Below are 10,604 nucleotides of genomic sequence, written 5' to 3'. Positions count from 1 at the left end.
AGACCCATGTGGCCTTGTCCCCCAAGACCCACAAGGCCTCCTGGGGTGCCAGCCCTGCATGGTGCTGTGCTGCTGCCGGGGATTGGAGTGAGGGAGGTCCTTGCGGGAGCAGCTTGCCTGCATGTTGGAAGCAGCCCAGCCTTCCCAGAGGCCTGGCTTCGCCTCCAAGCTCCATTTTGTCTAAAGTGATGAGTCCACAGTCAGTTGCTCTCCTGGGGGCCCTGATTCGGCCTGACGGCAGCGCAGTCTCCCCAGTTCCGCGTGGACAGCTCTCGCTGCCCTAATGAGGGCAAGGCCAGCCTGGGAACCTGGCTTCCAGTCCTGAGACACCATAGGGACCCGCGGGGCTCTTGGACGGCCTCGAGGCATCTGCCAGGATACGTTTTGTCACCTTTGTCACTCCGCAGCTGCTGGCTTGGGGCACCAGCCTGCATCCCTGCCTTTGACCACAGACGGCATCCAAGTTACAAGATCCTTGGGAATGAGTGGCCTCGTGCATGTGGGGTGATAGGTCTGGGTTGGGCCCAGCCTGCACCTGCCGGGGGTGCAGAGACAGGCTATTGTGATGTGGCCCCGAGTCATCACCAAGCAGGCGGGAAGCCAGGTTCCCCCTGCCAAAGTCACTCCAGGTTCCAGGATGGTTTGTGTAGAGCAGCCTAGATGCTGACTGAAAGCTTGATAGGGGCCAACTCACCTCTCAGGAGTGGACACGTTCACGGGGCTTGGTAACAGGGGCCCAGAAACCTCACTGTCCATAAGTTGCTCTCGGGCCCGTGGTGCCCAGATTGTGGGTGGGAGGAGCTGGATCTCAAGCCTCTGGGCATTAAGACCCTTTGTCCTTCCAGCGCCTCCCTGAGCATCACAGCTGCCCGGCCCTCAGCCACCCTCGAACCACTGAGGGTCTAAGACGGCAGGGCTTCCTTTGAGGCATCACAGACTCATGGGAAGGTGTTTATTTTACATGCAGGAGTCTGGGTTTCTAAAATTAATGTGAAGTCTGTAACCTGCTTCCTGGATGTGAAAACACTACTCTTCATCCACCCTTCTGGGTTCAGGGTCAGCAGTGATGTTCCAGAGCTTTCCATGAGCTCCCCACTACCACCTCAGGGACCTGGGGCTGCCAGATGGGATGAAAGCACCATCCTCAAATGTCCCAGGGCTGCTTCCAGGGAACAGAAGCTGCCCCCAGGCCCCCTGGGGCACATCTCCAGGCACACAGCCTGGCTCGTCTCCTCCCTTTCTCTCTTTCTCTGTCTCTCTCTGTCCTTCTCTCTGCGGCAGCTACTTCTGGGGAGAAGAGACTATAACCCTCCCTTCCCTTTGGCAAGCCCTCCTCCCTAACAAACACGTTCTTTCCAATACTGCAGGTTTAGGGTCTCATGACCCTGCTCACTGCCCCCAGTGCAGTGCTGGTTGCCTCTGCTTTGGGAAGGCCTGGCTGATCTGGAAAGGGAACACCTGATCCAGGAGAACAGCTGACCATCCCCTTTCAGCCCAGCCTGGAGCCAAATGGACACAGCCTGGGGCAACCATGCTGTCTGCCCGAGCATCACCTGAACTCATGTTCAAATGAACATGCTTGCGTCCATGAGTGCACGTATAGGCGAGTCACACTGCAGATGGTTTCCTCTCTGCCAAGGCCACCCTTCAGGGACGGGAGGGGGCTGTTGTGGAAGGTGGATGAGACAGCTCTGTAAGTCAGCCGGCAGGACCCAAGAAGGGAGGTTTCCACTGGGCCTCAGGGGACATTCTCACTGTGAGGGAGCCTGGATGGCCGAATGTGGCCACTGTCTGAAGGGACTCTGCAGAGACGAGGGTGAGGGCAGTGTTCCCTGAGTTGTGGTCATGTCCTGAGTCCCCCAGCCTGGCCGGCCCCAGCACCCGACCCTCCCCACTTAACCTGTAGCCCAGCCCGATTTCAACAGAGGCAGAAGGGAGCCGGCCGAGAGGGAGGAAGACTTGGCCGCTGCTGGAGCTGCAGGAACGTTGGGCAGGGGTCAGCACCTACTAATCAGCACATTGTTGGCAGGTTTGCTCTTGTTTTCTGTTTAACACGCTGGTTAAACAGTGCTTTTGAAGGGCCATGGGTCCCCACACCTGTCGTTGTCACCTCTCTCTGCACTTCAGGGAATGCCGCGGCTAATTAATGTCGTGCTGGGAAGTGGCCATGCTGACGGATGAGGGATGCGGATGAACTTTCAAGGATACTGACTTCATTAAACCGGCTCATTACAGCCACAAACCAGCTAAAGACGTTTTTTTGAAACAAGGCCCTTGGCTTTCAGCTGCTCCTCCGCCCACCACGTCTGGGAAGGAACAGTGTTTCCAAAATAACCACAAATGAACAGACACGATTGGGGCCCATTGAGCATCAGCCCAGTACCCAGGCCAGGATGCAGAGCCCTGCACCCGTTTTCCCCTCCGTCCAGGGACCCTGTGCCTCAGGAGGACTGAGTGGGGGTCCTGAGAAGCATCTTCTCCCACTCCCACCCGTCAAGGCTTCATCAGGGCCAGCTGTGCTCCCAGCCAGGGCAGGTCGTGGCCAGTGTCTGGGATCGCAGACTCGGTGACCCTTTGCTGAAGATCCCACCCCCACCCTCTTAGGCCCCCTGCAGAGCCTGCAGGAGAAGACGAGAGGGCAACTGGGCACCACTGCTCCAGAGGGGCGGTCCCTTCATTCTTCAAGGGGTTACTGCTTCCTGTATCTTTTTTTTTGGCTGTACTGGGACTTTGTTGCTGGGAGAGGGCTTTCTCTAGCTGCCAGGAGTGGGGACTGCTTTTCCTTGTGGAGTACGGGCTCCGGAGTTCTTGGGCTCAGTAGTTGGGGGAGCAGTCTTTGTTACCCTGAGATGTGTGGAGTCTTCCTGGACCAGGGATGGAACCCAGGTCCCCTGCACTGGCAAGCGGATTCTTAACCTCTGGACCACCAGTGACGTCCTTTACTGTATCTTTTTATTGTGGTGAAACATACTTACACAAAACAATGTTTAACCCCTTTTTGAGTGTATGATTTGTTGGTACTAAGAACATTCATAAGATCTTGCAACCACCGCCTCCCCACCAGTCTATTTCCAGAGAGCTCTGTTAACACCTACAATTAGATTTTTTCAAGTCAGGCTTATTGAGGTGCAATTTGCACCCAGTAGAATGCACCCCTTAGAAGCAGTTCATTGAATGTGGGTAAATGCATACAGCCTGAGACACAGCAGAGCAAGATACACACTCTAGCCATCACCCCAAAAGCCCTCTTGTGCTCGCCTGACCTGAAACCACAGGCCTGCTGTCTGGCCCTACAGTGACTTTCTCAGGAATGTCTCCTAAATGGATTCGTAGTGTGTGGGGTTTGGGGCCTGGCCTGTCACTCGGCCCAGGGGGTCTGAAGCTTGCAGAGGTTACCATCTGCTATGTGGGTGGTGATCTCAATGGTGCTAGAGATTTGGGGGCTGGGTGGTGGTGTCTCCTACTGCTCTACCATAGGCACTGGTCTCTGAAAGTCAGGGGCCACCCTGATTGTTGCAGAAACCACCCTGCATGAGTCGCTGTGTTGTGGAAGAGGCGCTGGAGGGATGCAAACACCCCACTTTGCTCTTTATGGGGCTGTTTCTGAAGATGACCCTGCCAGCCATCTGGGGCACCCCACAAAGGAGGTCCAGCATCCACCGCTCCGTCTATGCCGAGCAACCTCTGGAGGCCTCTGTCTCCTGCATTTACTCTTCCTTCCAAAGGCACGTTCTCTCCAGGAACACATGAGCATGGCTTCCCTGACAAGGCGGGGGCAGTGAGCTGGTCCAGGACCAGGAAAGGTGAGGGAGAGTGGTCACATCCGGCCCCTGAGCTGCCCAGTGTCCACACATGTCCTTGTGAGGGTCCAGGCCAGCGCATCTGAGTAAACGGGGCTGACAGCAGTGGTCAGGGAGGGACCCCATGAGGGCCAGGCGGGCAGGTGCTTCATGATATCACTTTTCCATGAGTCCAGTGCCCAGGGCTGCTGCTAAGCTGCTTGTCAGTTAGCGTTAACCTGGAGACACCCAGCCCCTTCCTGGGAACCACAGAAGAGCAGCCAGAAGCCTCGGACTATCCTGAGGGACAGGAAAAGCTTGCAGAGTGGGCAGGGCCCTGCCTGGGAGGTGTGATGATGTGATAGTGGAGAGATGAACCAATGGGGAGAGGCGAGAGGCCGTGTCTCACAACCACTGTCTCCACAAAGTGGGAATGTGGCCCAGGGTTTTCTGCTAGAATTTTGTCTCAGTTTTTCCTCCTGTTGTACTTTTTTGATAGAGAAAAATATGGAGAAGGTTCTAGTGAGCAAAGTGAGTGCCATGGCTGTGGTCGGGATGACTCACTGGTGCCGGGGTGACCTGGGTGCCCCAACACACCCTGCCTTGTCCTGGGGGGTGGCTGTGGGGGCCCAAGGCACAGACATCGGGGAAGCTGTCCTAGCAAACAGGAGGCATTCCTAATCCCCACGTGGCAGCTCCATTATCCATCGGGTGGCATGGGGACGTTCGGATGGGACTGTGATTAAATTTCCTTGCATAACGAATGACCCTGAATAGGTCTCTGCAATTTTCATTTTATGGAGATTTAATATAAATCAATTCCCTGTTGCTGGCCCCATTTTAATCCGGAATCACTCATTAGATGAAGACCAGCAGACATCGGTGGGTGAGGCCTGTGGGCTGAGCCGCAGACTGGACCCACCTGAGTGCGTCCAGATGGACAGCTGCTGCCCTGGATCTGTGATGGGTGCTAATCTCAGGCCTTGGCCCGCTTCCTCCCCATTACACATATTAAATGCAGCCAAAATTCCAGGGTGGCACTGTCCCTGCCACTCTCCCAAGACTCCTCTGTTGCTGCTCCCACCTGCCCACCCCACACAGAAGCAAAGCTGCCCAGGAGCCAGGACTGGGGGGTGCCCACTGACAGGTGCCTCCTGGAGACCAGCAGAGTCCACATCCTCCTGGCCAGACACACAGCTGGCTTCCCAGGTAAAGAGCAGGAAGTCATTTTAGCAAGCCTCTGCCCGAAGTAACTGCACGGTTCGTACTTAATACTGAAGACACGTTTCCTGATCATCTGAATTCAGATTGCAGCAGGTGTCCTGTGTTGGTATTTGTTGCTCTGGCCACTGTCCTTGGCCCCTGCATGCTTAGCCCTGGGCCTCCCCAAAACCCACTGACCAGGTCACTCACGTGGCTGCAGACCCCCTGGCAGCCCTGCCTCCTAAGACTCCGTGGGTTTCCTGGGGGTCAGATGAGCTATAGAATAGCAGTCCCAGTGCAAAATGAAACGACGGGGCCCTGGCTCCAAAGTGATTAAGAATTACAGGATGGAAATTACAGAATTACAGTGCTGAGCTCCTGGCACACCGCTCAGGTCAGGCTGACTCCAGCAGAGCCAGCCCTGCTGGGGGAGGAATGCAAAGAAACCTGCCCCCACCCAGGCTGTGCCTGAGACACTACACACACATGCAGATTTGTGCACACATGCTTACACACAAGCGTGCACATATGTATCCAGACACATGTTCACACTTGCACACATGCACACACATATCCATATCCAGACACATGTTCGCATTTGCACACATGCTTACAGATACTGCCCATTTACAGGCATGGTGACAGGTCTGGCTTGGTTGTGTCCCCCTCTCTGCATAACTGACTGTAACCTTGCAGGTTCTGCATTTATGAGCTCCCCCCATGCTGAGGTCTGACAGAACACAATTGAGGTGCTTCTTGAATCGGTTTCTCCCAGGCTGCAGTCCTAATAAACCCCAAGTAAGCATTAGCATTTCAATCAGGTCTCCATTTCAGAAGTTTTGGTTGACACGGCAATAGGCATGATTAAGGATTCTGAGAAGAGGCAGCTACCTAACTCATCTGGGTGGGTTCTGAGTGTTGTTACGTGTTCCACATGAGAGAAGGCAGAGGGAGCTCGGTGACAAGAGCCACAGAGGGACAGCTCCCGTCAGAGTGGGCACAGGCAAGGGTGACGCTCCCTGGAGTCTCCGGAGGCTGTGGCCCTGCCTGCACCTGACTTAGGACCTCTCGCCCCCAGACTGCATAAGAGCAAGTTTCTACTGTTCAGCCCAAGTCTGTGGGCACTTCCATGGCAGCAGCAGAAGCCATGGCCAAGCCCACCCTGGAGGATACAAGGACCCCACCACCCCACAAGGCACTACCTCTCCTTCATGGGCTGTCCAGGGCTCCTCCATGGCTTTATTCTCCTAGAGGTTCAGGAGGGCAGGGAAGGGCCCATGGTGGCTGCTCCAGGTCCCCTGGCCAACTGTGTGCACACAGCCCCTGGGATGCTCACAGTACCACAGTCCCCTTTGCAGGTCAGCCCATGGGTCGTCAAAAGCAGCACAGAGCTGCCTAGATGGACCCGCAGCCTCTGCATCACTAAGAGTCATGTCACAGAGTTGTGGGAGGATCACGCGGACCCTGACACAGTCACGAGCTGGGCATGCCTACTGGACCCTCTGGGGACCCCAAGGTGTTAGATGTCCTGGAACACCATCCTCATGTCTCACAGGTGGTAGACAATGGAGCAGGGGAAAGGCTGTCTTGAGTCACGGTGGCCACAGGGCAGCTAGTCCCTGAGGCAAACAATGATGGGTAACATCATCTTAGAAATCACAGTCACCCCTCCCACCACTTTTTATTCATTAGATGTACATGGTTATGCCCAGGCCACACTCAAGAAGAGGGAATTAAGCCTTCTCCTGTGGTGAGGACTGTCAAATAATCTGGAGATGTAGTTTAAAACCATCCTGCTAGCATAGGTCACTCAAAGGGATGGAAAGAAAATCACCGAAAGATACCCTGTCCTGCATGTAAAAATGTTCCCATAATCACAGGATCTGATTTCAACTTCTAGATGTTCATTTCTTCAAGCATCAAGTCTCCGAGTTCTGAAGTTGGATGCAACTGTCTCAACAAGGGGTCACGTGTAAGGAAACTCCTTGTCAATCCTTTCCAAGAGCAAACTGCTGTCCTCTCTCTCGGGGTCTCCGCTGACTGTTCCCTCAGCCCCTGGGTCATGCTCAGAAGCAGGAGGCACTCAATGAGGAGATGTGACATGTGACCCTGGACCCCAACGGGGCCCCAGTCCTCTCCAGTGAGTCCCCCAAGCCTGGATGTCTGGTCCAGGTGCTCAGGAGGCAGAGTGCCCGATATACTGCCTGCATCAGTGCCCTAATGTTGTCCTTTATTGGCAGCAATAAATGCCTGTGCTATTTAATGGAATGGGTTTAATTGTGATAATGACTTTGTATCACAGGAGTGGCCATTCAGAGTCTGATATAAAAGCTACAACTTCCTCTGTCTTTTCATTTCATCTCTATTTTTTTTGCAATGTGGATTGTGCTAGAATGTTCTGGAAGGGGTGCCCTTCTGAGCACAGAAGGAGTCCTGGGACTGGAACAGCCCACAGGACATTTCCCACTGCAGATGCTCTGGTCTGGCTGGACAAGGGCAGGCTGTGAGCAACAGATGGGGTGCCCCTGACCAGGCAAGACCCACGGCCTGGATTGGCCACTGGCCACCTGGAGCCTCAGTGTCCTGGTTTGTAAAATGGGTTAAGACTCTGCCGGGCAGGGAGATGCACCCTGGCTGCCCATGGGACCAGCAGACAACCAGCTGGGCAGTGTCCTCATACAAAAGACTCGCCCGGGTCCTCTCACATTGTGTAAAGGGTCAAGCAGAGTCCCAGCTTATGTGTGACTCTCCCAATAATCATGCTGTTCTCCAAGACAAGATCCTTAACTCTCCCACGTGGATCAGCTCCCGGGACTCATTCTTGGTTGCCAGACCCCGGAGCTAACTGTGCTGACTGACTCCATACAGCCACAGGGAGGCCATGTAGGTACAGGGCTTCTCAGATGTCAAGGAGGGTGGATTGGAACCAGAGGCCCTCCCCCAAGTGGCCTGAACCAGGCCCTACAGGGGGCCCAACTGGGCTCAGGTGGTGGGAGCTCCAGGCCAAAACCACTGTCACTAGCACAGAACCAGCAACTCAGGGGTGCAAATGAGACCAGACCATCCACACCTAGAAGACCCAGCTCTTTCCCCTCTCCCTCCATTGGCAAGGCCAATGGTCCCCACCATCCCAGACCCCATGGTCGGTTCTTCCTGAGCTACACATGCTACACTTGGACAGCAGTGCTGGAAATCAACCCCTGGATTTAAGAAAACAGTCAACCAAGTTCAGGCTTTCTGCTGTTTCCATAGTTCTCAGCTGTCTACGCTCCTCTCAGGGCTCCCATCCCTCTCTGGACCCCACCCCTCGGGGCTCCCCTTTCTCCCTCTCTTCATCTTAGTCTGGGGAGGGGTCTGCCTTCACAGGGTCCTGGGCTGACATCCTCTCTGCCCAGGCAAGAACCATGGCCTCCCTGGGTCCCTCTCTTCCTCTCAGTCTGGGGAGGGCTCTGCCCTCTGCCCTCACAGGGGCCTAGGGTGACCTTCCATCTCCCAGGTGAGCACCATGGCCTCCCAGGCCCCTCTGTGTCTCAGGTGCTTCTGCAGACTCTGAAGACAGAGTTGCTGTTTGCAGCCCAAGCAGAGAGCTGACACAGTGGAGAGAGGGGAGAGAGGAGAGGTGCCTGCCGACCATGAATATTGATGGCCCTTCCTCTGTGACATGTCCCGCCTGGGCTTGCTGCAGAGCAGAGCCGCGCCGCACTGAGATCCACGCGCCTTTGTTGAGCGTCTAGACGCACGGTGCGACAGATGGACGCTTGCCTTCAAACCCCCGTGCCCGAGCCCGAGCACCGCGCTGAGGGCCAGGATGTTTCTAGTATCACACACTTGCCTCGGGGCTTGTTCTAAATCCCACTTACTGTGGGCTCTGGCTTTTTATCAGTCAAACGCCTTAAGCACTTTGTCAACTTGGACATCTGGCCGCACAGTTTAAAATTTTTTTATTTGCTAAAATATTTAAGATTTTTATATTTCAGGGGTTTCACAGGGGACTTGCGCTGCCAGGCATATGTGGACACCAGCCGCTCCATCAGAGAACTGCAGGGTCGCTAGGCACAGGCCTGGGCAGCATTGATAGCAGACACTGTCCTGGCTGGCACAGTCCTCCCTGGATGAGAGTTTAGAATTCACTTCATTTGGGAAGGGACCACTTTGTCCCTCTTGAAATTGGGAGTGGCTAATGGCCGAGGGTGGGTCATAGACTCCCAGGACAGTCACAGTTGAGAACAGGGATGCGGGACTTTGGATGCCTGTGTCTCTGCAGCCCCTCAACATGCTTCTCTTGCTGCTGAGTACTGAAAAGGGGCCTAAACCAGAAACAACCAAACGCCCACCAGCTGAGGAGTAACCAACAGAAGGGTCTCATCTAGACATGGGCTATTAGTCAGCTGCATGTGACACCCTGATGAACCCAGAGGATATTACCATCAGTGAGAAAAGCCAGACACAGGAGACCCCTCAGTGTGTGATTCCACTTGTACAAAATGCCCAGAAGAGGCAAATCCAGGAAGATGGAAGTAGATTATTGGTTGTTAGAAGCTGGGGTAAGAGAGGGTTGTGGTGACTACTAATGGGTACAAAATGTCCTTTTGGGGTGAAAAGGTTCTGAAACTTGATAGAGGTGTTGACTGTACAACATTAAAACCAGCGAAAGTGGTAAATTTGAAAAAGACAGTCACCATGAGATGATGTTAGTATCGATCGTAATGACCTAACCCTGACCAATGAACTGACTAAACTAATCAAAGGTTGTTAATGATCAAGCATCGCCATGTGCCAGGCACAGCTGTCTGCTGAAGACAGATTGTTAGCAAGATCAGGCAAACCCTGGCAGAACCCACCATTGAGAACTGACATGGACAGTAATCAGATAAGTTAGCCTGAGATGAAGGAAGACTTCCTGGAGGAGGTGACCTTGGGCTGAGCTTGGGAGAATGGGATGGGCAATCCAGGCAGAGGAAAAGCAGGTGCAGAGGTCCCAGGGCAGTAGTGAGGCCCTAAGGGATGAGGGAAGGATGAACTTGGTGGAGAGGCAAGAGGTTTGGAGGGCAGGGCTAGGGTCCCTGCTGAGCAGAGGTGAGGGGTACAGAACCAACGGTGGGAGGGTCCCCACAGCAGTGGACACCACTGTAGGAGGTGAGTACTGGGCAGCTCATGTGCCTGGGACCAAGCCTTCCTCTGAGCCTGGTCAGCACCTTGGACAGGGCCTGGGGGCTGGAGCCCAGCAAGGACCCCAGAAAGAGTTCACAAGGCTGTCACCCTGACTCCCAGAGAGGAGGACAGTAGACATGACATAGCAGCAGGCACTGGACCTGCTCAACCTGGTGGGGGAGAGGCAGCAGAGGCCAGGGGTGGGGAGGGAGAGGGAGGGGAGAGCGGGCAGCACACAGAAGCTGGCATGCCCATGCAGCCTCATCCGAGATGCTGTGTCCTTGTCACTTCTTCCAAGGGGAACTTGTCCTCCTCCCAAGGAGACCAGCTCCCCACCCCCCATCCTCAGGTGAGCTTTTATGTTCCACAAAGGCCCAGAATGGACAAGAAATATTCTGCAGATCCCATGCTCCGGAGGCCTGTGTCTCAGGCTGACCCTAGTCACATCCATCCCCGATGATCCCCTGCTTC

This window comes from Moschus berezovskii, chromosome 15, assembly GCF_049115385.1.
Source record: "Moschus berezovskii isolate FMDL1 chromosome 15, NW_MosBer_1.0, whole genome shotgun sequence".
In the NCBI taxonomy this organism is placed as follows: domain Eukaryota; kingdom Metazoa; phylum Chordata; class Mammalia; order Artiodactyla; family Moschidae; genus Moschus; species Moschus berezovskii.
This window is presented reverse-complemented; position numbering follows the sequence as displayed.